Raw genomic sequence first — 13545 nt, 5'->3', positions numbered from 1 at the left:
AAGCATTTTCAGTTTAAGGGGGAACTACGAGAATTCGTACATACAGTGAGCTAGAAATTATAAATTAGGTTATATAGTCAAATCTATTCGAGCTGGAAAAGAAGTTGAAGAGTGAAAATATAAAAGATTAAAAGATTTGAGCAATTAGACAAGACGAAATACATAAAGGACACAATCCCACACTGAGGGGAGGCGGGTGATCGGCTAATAGATGTAAATGGACTACAATCATTTGACAGGTAGGATTAGGAGGCAGGTGACATGGTGGGAGGAATGGTTGACAATAGATTCCAAAGTCTGTTGAATAATTATCCTGCAAACATCTAGAATTTAAATAATTCTAGAGGAAGGTAAATGAATGCATCAAACCATTATCATTAATTATGTATAACTGGATTCAATACCTCTCAATCTATAAAAGTAGAGCAAAAAGGGAGGCGATCAAAAATGTGCCAGTAACCTGAGATCTGTCACCGAAAACATCATGTACTGTACTCGTGTAGTCAAAGTGCATCTTTGACTAGACGAGTACACTTTTGGTCAGAATCGCACTACAGAAGTATAACGGACATGACATATTAAAGGGATCACAGCATGGAATGGAGGGAACTCTTGCTTGAATAACCTGATGAATTAGTATGATTTTATGATGGCGTAAAAGGGTTGGATGCCAGGACCAATTAGACGTTACACATATATTTTACTAAATCATTTGATACGTCCCCTCATGAGCAGCGGTCTGTTCTAATTTATTGTATAAATTAGAACAGACCGCTTTAAAGTTAGAACAAAAACATGAGATTATTATATGCAAGATCCTTCGGTGGCCCAAGGACTGGGAGACAAGGAATAATTATAAATGGGCATTCTTCAGGGTGAACCAGAGTTACTAATGGAGTTTGACGGGGATTCAGTTCTAGGGCTGCCCTTTCGTGATATTCCTAGAAGACATCGATAAAGGTATTCAAGGGCACGCTATTGCAAAATCTGTAAGTGATATAAAGGAGGAAGTAGTAAAACATACTATTCACTCCATTCCATTCTACGCTGCTTCAAACCTATCTGATTTGTTACACAAATGGCCAGCGAAATGGCAATTACGATTTAATCACGACAAATAATAACCCAAAAATAATCTTTAGATTATGGGAAATACAGACGATCATCCACAAGAAATACTTAAGTGCATCAATACTAGGAGACATGAAATTCTCATTGCAATATACACAGACCTCCAGGAAGACACATGGTATCTTTTCGAAAATTTACCAGATCATTGCACGTAAGGAGATGGTTGAAATTTTATTATATAGCTTTATTATAATTAAATAAACGTGATTATATCTCCAAGCCTATTACGAAAGAGACACAAATGTGTAAATCAATGGTGAGACCAGAATTGGAGTGGTGAACTTCACCAACCAAGAAAAAGAAGGATGAATTCGCGCAGATCATCCCGTTTTTCATTCTTGTAATGATAAACAACATTCAGATTTCAGTACATACGTGTTGAAGTTTGAAGGATCACATTTGAAAACACTTCCAGAAGAGCCCAAAGAGGCCATCAGGCTAATAAGGAGCCCAAATTAACGTCTACACTAGGAAAGAATGGAAAAAGGTTACCTGAAAGGAGGAAGTCTCACTGAAGTACATGGCTCTATAAAAGTATTGAGCAAAATTAAGACATTGGTATACACTCCCTGGTAGGAGAGAAGGACCATGGACAGGTATACGTTAAAATGAAGAGGAGTACCAATAGTTTGGCTCTCCAGGAAGCATGCCTTTGCCCAGCGAACGAATGACTAGTCATTGAAATAAATTACCTCTCAGAGTTTGAGATTTTGGGGAAAACGTATCCGTCCAGTTCCTTAAATAAAGAGGAATACGGCAGGTACTTATTGTAAGCCGATATGGTGTGACAACAATGGGAAAGGCATTTTTGGCAGATACAGCAAAACGCCTGGCGTTCTTGCATCATGTGGACATTATACTTATCTGGGGATCAGATTTGTTTTATAAGTTAAAAGAAAATGATACTAAAGTACTTCACCCTACTTGTAAATTTAATACAAGTGTATTATAAGCGAGTTACACGGAAATTTGAGTATGTCCGATGGAGGCTATGCGAAATACGGTACATGTCAGAAATAAATGCATTTAAATTAAATTATATTACTAAATCGGATTAATGTTAATTAATTAAAAACCAATTAAAATAAAATTTTAATTGAAAGCCAATTTAAATTACATTATTACTAAATCAAAGGATAATGAAGTTATTCCTGCCATGCTTGTTGTGTTTCTGCATGGACGTGCCTAAATATCTTGCTGATAATAAATTCGCCTTAATTCAACAGTAATGTGAAGTGCCTTTTATCATCTTTCATTTCATTTCGCGACGTAATGCCTATCAGAAATAGCATAAGAAACTTATACTGAATGTATAATCATTGTTCAGCTTGCTTTGAAGGACATGTACTCGAAAAAATATACAGTAGAATTTGAGATGCATTACTCTGAGTTGAGTTATCCGGTTCCCTACTTTCTTTGCATTTAGTATTAGTATTAATATTGGCAAATGATGCAAGAAATGAAGCTTATACAGTATCATCAAAAAAAAAACTTAACATGTCACCTGTCCATCCCTTCCAGTAGTTAGTATACCTCTTCCTTGAATTTATTCAAACTATCCACTTCCACAACAACAGATAGAAGTTTATTCCGGCAATCAACCACCCGCTGGCTAAAGGCAAACTTACATCTATGCCACAACCATCCTTTCTCACTTTGAATTTATGCCACTCGTGTGTGCAGTCTCGGCAAGAGGAAGATTCTCATCAGCATTGAGCTTTCTCAATTCACTCAAAGCCGTAAATACCTCAATCAGATTATCTCTCAGGTATATAGTCTCCAGTCGCTGGCAGAACTTAAGCCGATATAGGTAAGAGCACCCTTTACCAATCTCATTGCTCTTCTATGTACTCATTCCAGCAGCTCTACATTATTCCTAAAATGAGGCCTCCAGGGGTAAAAGGAAGGGTTATTGCTTTCGTAAAGGCGACTAAGATGGACTGAGACAGTATATAAATTCTATACAGTGGGACCAACTGATGATATTGCCAACAGCAAACTCAAAATGGGAAGCATTCAAAGAACTTATCTTGGAAACTAGGCTTTACATGCCAACTAAGAAATATTGTTCAAGGTTTAGGCCTAAATGGATGTCAGATGAACTCATGAGACATATGGCAGAGAAGAAAAATGCATGGGATACATACAAATTAACACGTGACACAGAAGCCTATGACAGATACAAGTTGATCTGTAACCAAGTTACAAAGGAGGTTAGGCAGGCGAAGCCAGATTACGAGAAATCTTTGGCAAGGGATGCAAAGAAAAACAGCAAAGAGTTCTTTACTTATGTAAACTCTAGAAGGAAGGGGATGAATCAGATTGGTCCACTTGATATCGATGGGTCAACTGTTGATGTTCCTGCTCAGGTAGCTAACAAACTAAATGAATATTTTGCATCGACATTCACACATGAGGAGTTATTTAGCGAGGGGAATGCCAGAGGTGTATTCAACTCTGGCAGTAAGCTAGAGAATCTTGTAATAATTGAAGGTAAAATGAAGGAGAAATTGTTGAAAATAAACACAAGAAAGGCACCTGGGGTGGATGGATTCTATCCAGTTATATTAAAGGAGGCAGCAAAGGAAGTAAGCAAACCCTTAGCCATAATTATGAGAGCTTCCTTGGACTCAGGGGAGGTACCCACAGACTGGAGATGTGCAAATGTGACCCCAATTCGCAAAGAAGGATCAAAGGCTGACAGGTAATTATAAACCTGTGAGTTTAACTTCTGTTCCAGGAAAATTAATGGAGGCACTGGTTAAAGAAGCACTGCAGGATCATCTAGACAAGACTTCAGTTATAGCTCAGACACAGCATGGTTTTGTTAAGGGGAAGTGTTGCCTGACCAATTTGATTGGATACTATGATGCAGTCACAAAAGAACTGGATGCAGGGAATAACTTTGATATTATATTGTAGTACCGCACAGTTGTACTACATTTAAGGTGGTAGAAAATGAAAAAGACCTGGGAGTAATTGTGCAGTCAGAAATGAAGTTTTCTGAGCTATGCAGAGAGGCTGCCAGGGCAGGTCATGGGGTTTTCAATGATATACAGTGAAACTTCCCTTTAACGGACAGCCATGGGGAACGAAAATCTGTCCGTTAGAGAGAAGTGTCCGCTAACAAGAAGTCTGAGGGAGAAAAAAAAAAAAAAAAAAAAGAAAAATCGTTAAACGTTTAATGTAAAATTAAATTAAATTATATACAGATTTTGCACAATATTTTTGTAAATAATATACATACAATTGTGCTATGCATATTATGACTTTATCTTAAGAAAAATACATACAGTAATCACTTATTTTCTTCTGCACCTTCTTCCGGCTGATAATTTTGTTTTCAACATTTGTTTGGAGTGAAGAAACCATCGAAAGTCCTTCAGTATCTTCTTCAGCGGCGAAAAACATTTTTAAACGATTGATTTGTATGAGCGCTTCTTCTATTTTCATCGGTGGTTCGTCGTTAATATTTTCTTCGACAGAATGACCTCCTTCCATTTCTTCATCCTCATGAGAAACGTCTTGAAAAATATCGATGATAATGTCGTTGATATCTAGAGCACCATCTTCTGTAGTGAGGTTCGAGTCTATATCTTTGTAGCCAGGGTCATTTTCAGCGGAAGTATCGTATATTATCAATAGATGTTGAAGTTCTTGTTCTTCTTGGTGCTCCACATTGCTGTTCACAACTTCAATTTTTGGGTTTGAGAAGCCAGACTTTAAAAAACAGTTCACGACAGTTTGTTTTCTAATTGCGTTTACTGAAGAGGAAATCCATTGAATCCCATCTAGGATGCTGATTTTCTTTGCAAGGTCACTCGCACATGTTACATCGTCCATGTTTGCAATGAGATGTCTTAAAACACGTTTTCTGTAGTGAAGTTTAAAATTTTTTATTATCCCTTGATCCAAGGGCTGACACTCTGCAGATGTGTTTGGTGGCAGAAAAACAATTTGAATGTTGGACAATTCAATGTGCCGGTGAGATGCAGCATTAGCCATGAAAAGAATAATTTTTCTGTTTTGACGAATCATGTTTTGGTTAAAGTGACTTATCCATTCGCTCATGATATCTCGTGTCATCCACGTTTTTTTATTAGACTTCCAGTCAACATTCAAAAGATTCAACTTTATGCCCTTGAAACAAAGAGGATTTTGTGGTTTTCCTATAACAAGAGGTTGTTCAAAGTCTCCCAGCATATTTGTACACAATAGTACAGTCAAGCGTTCCTTAGAAATTTTTCTGCCCTGGCACTTTTCGTTTTTTAGACCCATTATTTTTTCAGGAAGAGCTTTAAAAAACAACCCTGTTTCGTCACAGTTGTAAATATCCTTAGCTTCAAAATCACGACATAAATCTTCCAATTTGACGGTCCACTCTGTTACAACCCCAGTATCAACAGATCCACCTTCACCACTTACTGTTTTCCAAGAAATTTTATGCCGAGTTTTGAATTTGTTTAGCTATCCCACAGAAGCTTTGAACTCATTTACTCCCATAGATTTCGCAACCTCCAAAGCCTTTTCCCTAATAATAGGCTCATTAATGGAATTTTTTTAGCACGTGCGCCGACAAAACCACTCATACGTAACATTGTCAATTTGAAGTCCAACAGTTTTCGGGAATGATTTTTTGAAGCTGATCATTTCCGTGTTGCCAAAATGGTTTGAGCAGTTCATTTTTTTTCTTTAGGATGTCGCTTACCTGAGTCTTCCCGATTTTGAATTTTGGAGCGAGATTGCGAACACTATTTTTTTGCCGATCATACGCATTAATGAGTTCGACTTTATCTTTTAAAGTTAAATGTTTACGAGAAGACATTGTGCACTTCACACGACACTGAACAAAACTGAAAACTGAAACTGAAAAGACCGACCAAATTCCCCCTCCCTGCACACACCGAATTCATCAGAAGTTTTACACGTGCCTTAAAATTCTTGAAAAACGGTTTAGAACCACGAACTAAGTCTTGATAAAATTCGGAGAATCGGAAATAGAAAATAAACACACGATTGAGGCAATACGTGGAAGAAAAGTTCCTAGAAAAAGGACCGTGAGCTCTCCCGCAGTCCGTTATGGGGAGATCAAATTAAGTGCTAATCTAAACGAAACAGTGCAGATTGCTTGTCCGCCTCCGTTATTACAGAAAATGTCCGCTAGACAGAAGCTGAAAACACGTTAAAACCAATGGAGGTGAGTTGGGGAATTTGAAAATGTCCGTTGTAGAGAGATGTCCGTTAAAGAGAGGTGTCCGTTAGGAGAAGTTTCACTGTATTATTAAATCAGTTTGTTTAACCAATAAATATGGTCTTCACCCTTTACGCTGCCATTCAGCCAGGAGGGCAATCAGCAATGCAATTAATTATTTACATTATACACTGAAAGGACAGAATTCATGGGATACCTGGTTCCTGGGCAACGCGACGCTGTCACCTCTCTCTCTCGCTAGTGGATGAACCCACCGCTTGGCAGATTAATAAGTACACTGCATCACTGCATTCATGTAGACGGTAATTCGATGTCAGTGTGGATAAACCGCATGAGTTAACCGACTTTGAAAGAGGGATGATAACGGGTGCCCGGACTCATGGGTCACTCCATCGCAGAGGTGATACAGAAATTGCACTGTTCCCGTTCGACAGTATCAAGAGTGTATCGGGAATTCGCCATTTCCGGAATAACATCTCATCGTGGACAGCGCTGTGGACGGAGAAAGATGGTTGCAGAACGCTATATACCACTTAATTTACAGATTACTGTAAAATAAGTGGTATATAGCGATCTCAAAAAAAAGCGCTTAATAGAAAAGCTATTGGGGTTAAAGAAGGCCAGGGTCCAGGTGGGAAAATATAAATATTCAGTTATAATTAAAAGGGCTGCGTGTGAGAGATTCAAGTAGTTATGTTGGAAATATTAATTAGAACTCATTAAACGCTAAGAAAATCCCCTTAGACTAGCGAAATCCTAATGTCTCCCACTTCACAAAGGCGTTGGCTAAGTAGAAGCCAGAGAGCTGAACCAGAGTCCGTGGTAGGTTGTTCTAGCAGGGTTTTAGGAGCATTTTCTGTTTGCGGGACAAAAAATCCCAGTTCCTGGGGGAAAATCATACTACACTCGCCTGAGACTGACTAACTCGGCCACGTTGTGAAAAAGAACCATAAAAATTCCTCACATCATTAACGGAACTCGAACTCGGGTCTTTTTCACCCAGTGTGGGTAGAATGGCGATTCCACCGACTGTGTTACCCACGAGGCTCTGTTGTAGGGAAGATCATAAAAACTGTGGTTAAGGATGCGTTTCAGAACTGTCTCGGCAAGAATGGTATCTTGAATAGGTTAGGTTCGCTAAGTTCATCATGTTGGTCAACCTAACCTTGAATAGGTTAGGTTGTTATACCTGACCCATCTGGTAAATTACTGTGATCTGGATCATTAAACCGTTCTATGCAGAAAACAATTTTGATTTTTTTTTATATTTAGATTTTAATAAAGCTTTTGATACTGTCTCGGTAGAAAGCTGCTATATGAACTAGAAGAAGCTGAAGTTACCGATAAGGTTCTAAGCTGGATCGCAGGCTGAAAGGCTACAGATGGGAGACAAAGGTCTGTCATAAATGATCAATCTTGAGTGTAAACCATTTAACAAGTAGGAGTCCCTCAGAGCTGAGTGTTGAGTCCCCTTCTATTTCTAATTTTCATGAGTGCTATTGATGAAGGTATCTAAGGAAAGCTGTCACATTTTTCTGATAATCTGAAATGGTGGTTAATAGTTCAAGCTAGGCCATGTTGCTTCAGAAAGATTTAGTTGGGTTGCAGATATGGTCCGGAAAACGGCAACTAAAGTTTAATGCTTCTAAATGATTATGCATTTGAGGAACACAATTTCTGGAGTTACGTATATGCTAGGGGAAGAGGAGCTAAAAGCAGGAAAATATGACATGAAATTTTTCATGTAGTGTAAACAGGGGGACAAGAATGTACATGATAATCTGTTTATGATTTATAGGATTTTAAGCCGCATTTGAAATATTGTATTCAGGTCTGGAGTCCGCACCAAAAAAAAAAAAGACGAAAGTTCTATTACCGGGTCACCCTTCGTTGTACCATGGAAATTGTACAACGAAGGGTGACCAGATAATAGCAAAAACTGTTACTTGCGACGTTTGACAAGCAGACATCTAAAAGAAGATCTGATCGAGTTATATAGGGCGAACGGCGCTGAAGGTCTGTTCTCCCTCGGAAGTAACAAGAACCTGGGGCAAAAATATAAATAAATCTCAGGGAATAACAGAAGATTGGATCACAGAAGTCTATCTATGGGGAGCGGGTTGTCAAATACTGGAATAAGTTTCTTCCCAAGTTATTGGCAGAGGCAGGGAATCTTTTATTTTATTTATTTATTATTAGATTTTATGAGTCACACCGTGATGGTACTGGTTCTAAGTGCATGGGATGGTTGGTTATGTCCGGTTACTATTATTAATATTACTGTTGGTTGAGGAACTATCTGACTGTCCTACAGGTTTCAAGGTTGCGGCTTTCTATAGTTCCATGTAAATGTACTCTGAAAGGCCTATTGCTGCGGTTATTATGGAGGCCATTTGGCACCAGCCTTTGGTTGACACGGTGATCGGGATGGTCATTACTTCCATATGTCACATATCTTTGGCTTCCCGTCTTAGGTCTGTGTACTTCCTCATCTTTATTTCGTTGATTTTCTGAAGGTTGCAGGAGTTGGGATACAGCTGTCGACGGGATTTATGTGTAGTCTGTTGTGCGAGATCGTCTTGTCCGTTATTATGGCGCAATTCCAGTATGGTTTATGAGTAGGGGATTCCTAGGTACGGCCTGGTGACCGTACGTATAATGCGGTACACTTTCTTTGATCAACTGGTATTTTCAGTAACATCTGATATATTATCCTGGCCACCTGGACGTGTTTGAGTGTACTCCGTCTGGGCGATAACCATGCATCCCGCGATGATGTGCTGGATTGTTTCTGGGACCAGGAGTGACACATGTCGAATGATGTTCGGTCTTATAGGCCAATTGCTTTGTTGGCTAATATTGGGAAGATTCTGGAACGCATTATGGCATCCAGAATAACCTCCCTCCTTCGTGAGGCTAATTTAATTTCCCCTCAGAAAATATAAATTTTGTCCTGGAAGATCCAGTGAGGAAGCGCTCGTGGATTTTATGAGTCACATAAAAATTTTTCTTATATGTACTTGCTATTTTCGTGGATTTTGAGGGGGCTTTCGGGGGCTTCCATTGGTGCGTGAGCTCCCTCACAAGACTATGTAAAGCTAATTGGCCTCAGCAGTTATATAACTTAGTGCGAAGTTATTTTTCACAAAGGAAAATACTGACCAAGTCAAAATTCCTGTGTGTAGAGCGGAAAGTTACTTGAGGATGTCCTCAAGGCTCGATTTTGGGACCATTAATCTGGAATGTGGTATTAATGGTTAGCACGAACTTTTGACACGACTAGACTTATTGCATATGCCGATGATTTAACAATTTTCCGAAGGGCTTTAGTGTTCTGCCAACCACGTATTAAAGGATATGTATAAGTGGACGCTTCAGAACAAGCTTACCATTAGTTCTTCCAAAACTAAGATGATTATTTTTAAGACTAAATTAGATCTAAACAGACTTCCTCAAATTAAAATTAATGGAACACAAAAATTTTTGTGTTCCATTAAGGAGTATTTAGGAGTGACAATTGATTACAAGCTAAATTTCTCTGCACATCTTTCTTATTTATCTGGTAAAGTTAAGAAGTTCACTGCAGCTAGCTTTAGGATATCAAGAACAGAGTGGGGATTGTCGAGAAAAACTTTGAAGTTATACTATTTTGCCGTCTTCCTCACTATGGTTACTTATGCTGCTGGTGCATGGAACCATAGGGCGGTAATTGTTAGATTTAAACTAAAACTCACGTCATTGCAAAGGACAATACTGTTGGCTATTCTACGTGTTTGTCGAACAGTATCGACGGCTGCTTTGCAGGTATTAGCCGAAGTGTTACCACTGGCCTTTTTCTTAGTATTCCGAGGGCTGTTTTCATATCTGTAAACAGATTCCAACTGCATTTATGGGAGTTGAGATTGACACACAACAAGATGCTAAGAGAGAGAAACAAAGATGTTGAAATGAGTTGGTGAACAAATGGCAAGACAGATAGGCTACATCGAAGCTGGATTAGTGAATAAGCAATTTATTCTTTGAGTTTTTTATTTAATGGACATAATGACGAATAAGTAGTACTCTTTGAGCATATTGAGCTCTTATGTTCTTACAGGACATGGTTCCTTAAATGACAAACTGTATAAATTCGGCCTGAGCAATACACCTCTCTGTTTTTGTGGAGAGACCCGAGAGTTGGAGCTATGTTTTGTATTACTGTCCACAATATTTGGACATCAGGACAGAATTTGAAACTACTGTGGGAACAATTTCTCCTGGTCAAGAGACTAAATTTATTGAAACTCTCTTAAATCTAAATGCGCTTCATGTGTCGCCAATCAGGTGTTTAAAAGGGGAAATTTTCTGCTGACACGAATAGCTTTGGATAGGTCCAGTATGTTGTAGAAATTGAGTGGATGGCTAATAATTTTTATTAAGAATAAGAATGTGTATAGTATAAATACTTTATGAAGATGTGTATAAGAGTTCAGTGAAGGGAAGTGCTAAGAATTTTAAGTTCTACTTTCTTTTTTTTTCCTACTTTTTTAAATTCCCCTTTCTTTTCTTTCTTGCTTTTTTCTCTTTTTTTTTTATTTTCCTCTGGAGTGGTCTCCCAGAGTTGTATTTTTTTGTCTCATAATCTGAGACTCTAAGCGTCCTATCTACTGGAACCGGCCCACCTTCCTGTGGTGTGAACGAGTACTCAAAAGTAGCTTTCCATGTGATTGCTGATCCTGGGTAGCCAAGCGGCCAGCACTAACTACACAAACCTTACACTACTGCATGTCTAGCCCGTTTTTACAGAGTCTGTAAAATTACAGTGATACGAGGTGGATTTTAACTAACGTTCTAGGAGTCGTCCTTAACAATAATACATGTCCAAATGTGTTACTTCGGGATCCTTGAATCCTTCAGTCTCGGAAAGAGCCTCCCGCTCGTAAGTCATGCTTTGGAAACCAATTTATTTATGTAGCCTTGATGGAGATCATTGTGTGTCTGCCATGGAGTGCTTTCTTCGCCCAGAAATTATCATTATAATAATAATTTCTATATTATTATTATATATCATTTCTTCCTGATGGGGGTTCAATTCTTTGACGGGTAGTGGTACCAAGTGCACAGGGTTGCTCTAATGTCTAGTGTTACTGTTGGTCGAGGAACTCTCTGACTATCCTATATGTGTTCAGGATTGCGACTTTTTGGAGTTCTTTGTATGTGTTCTCTGGGAGACCTATTGCTGCTAGGCTGTTATGTAGGGTCTTTGGCACCATACCGGTGATTGACACGATGATCGGGATGGTCGTTACTTGTTGCGTTATGCCACATCTCTTTGATGTTCTGTATTAAGTCCATGTACTTCCTAATCTTTCCCTCGTGGGTTTTCTGCAGGTTGCCAGTGTTGGGCACCGCTATGTCACAGATAGGTAGGCGTTTCATTCTTGTCGACAAGGGGTATTTTGGCTGGTGCAGAAAAGTCCCCTTCCCCGTATTATTTTTTCGGAGGGAGACATTTTCTGATTAATATCCATCCCGTCAGATCCATAAGATAATTGATTGTCAATATGTTATTATTCACTGATATATACTAGTATGGTATAATTTTTAAGATTTATTTTACGAAATATTTTACGTGTATATCGTCTTATTAATAAAAATTAAAATTTACAAGTACTGTAGCATTCCACTTAATGTAAAAATTAGCACTCACTTACCGAAGTAAGCGTGTTGTTTTGTGAAGTCTCACATCAAAGAATTAAAATATTACTTGAAACATCAATTTTCAGTTGACTGAAGACTGCAATCAACTTCAATGGTTTAATATTTAAAATTTTATATTTAAACAATTAGGAGTTTGATCCCTGATATTCGAAAATTAATTTTCCAATGCTATTCGCTACATTAGAGCTCCCAAAATTATAGGAGTTAAGTTGACTTTGGTCAGAAAAGAGAAGTGCCTGACAGCAGTTGATTGATAGTACATGGCTGCATTCATTAGAGACCAAGAGGTGTCGGGAAGGAGTTTGAATAGAATTTGAATCGAGTTTGAATAATTCAAGTCTCCCTAACGGTAGATGTGAATTATCGATCAACAATTCGGTGACGTTTCACTGTTACGTTCATTCAGAGACGCCTTTTAAACAACTCTGAGAGTTGTCGAAAAGCCTTCTAAGTCATGGTTTTGGACACAGAATTTTCATTTTCAGTCCAGTTTCAAAAGGAAGCTCTTCCTGTTTTTTTATTAAATGGCGAGGTTAATAAAAATGAGCACCCAGATAATTAGGATTATAAAGCGTCGATAACTTGGGCCTGTGTATTCTGGGATCGATTTGCTCTTTTGCAGGATAATAAATGCAAGTTTATGGAAGAAGAAAAGAAACCGAATCCTCGAAGAATCCTCTCCAGAGACTCACTAACTTGGCCATATTGTTAAAAAAGCCCACGAAAGTTCTTCCTGTCGAGACAAAATTTGAACTAGGCTCTTTGAACTGTGCTAACCGCAAGCTGTATCAGTCGGTGCATTCTGTCTCCCATACAGGAAATAATATACTAACCATGCACAGAAGGAATAATGACTGGGGAGAAGAACTTTGACTTTCCTTTAGAAGTAGAACGAGCATTGCAATTATAAAATCTATTTGAACAAGCGTTATATGCTTCAAATCGATAGCTTCCGAGACCATTATCTCTTTTCCTTTCTCTCTATTTCTGATCTCCATTTGAATTTTTTTTCTTTTTTGTCTCATAACAACAAACCATACTTTAAAGCGCACGATGGTCATTTATAGTGATGAAAATAGAAATTAGATCCGTACCTATTCCTGACACGAAGGTACTATTATTTCAATCGTAATACTCACAATCAAATCAAATCTCTGCATCTTCTCGTACCTTATCCTTTGATTTTATTTACTAACGCGCAAAATTCTCTAACTTAATATTTGACACCAATTTCCTAAGCAATTATTTAATATCCTCTGAGAAATAACACTTTACTTTAAAACCTCAATATTTCTGCGACTGAAAGAGAAAACACAGCTTTAACTTTCATGAGATATACATGTACGATATTAGAATTTTAATCCTTCCGCAGCCTTCTTATCGAGTGCCTTACCGGAAATAGAGGAACGGAAGTAAGTTTAAATCACATCACTCCAGTAATCCAATCTGCCGCCTCCATGATCATCACACTCACTACACAAACATCCGCAGCGACCATTTGA

This window comes from Mastigoproctus giganteus, chromosome 5 (genome assembly GCF_048544385.1).
Source record: "Mastigoproctus giganteus isolate SK-2022 chromosome 5, ASM4854438v1, whole genome shotgun sequence".
In the NCBI taxonomy this organism is placed as follows: domain Eukaryota; kingdom Metazoa; phylum Arthropoda; class Arachnida; order Uropygi; family Thelyphonidae; genus Mastigoproctus; species Mastigoproctus giganteus.
This window is presented reverse-complemented; position numbering follows the sequence as displayed.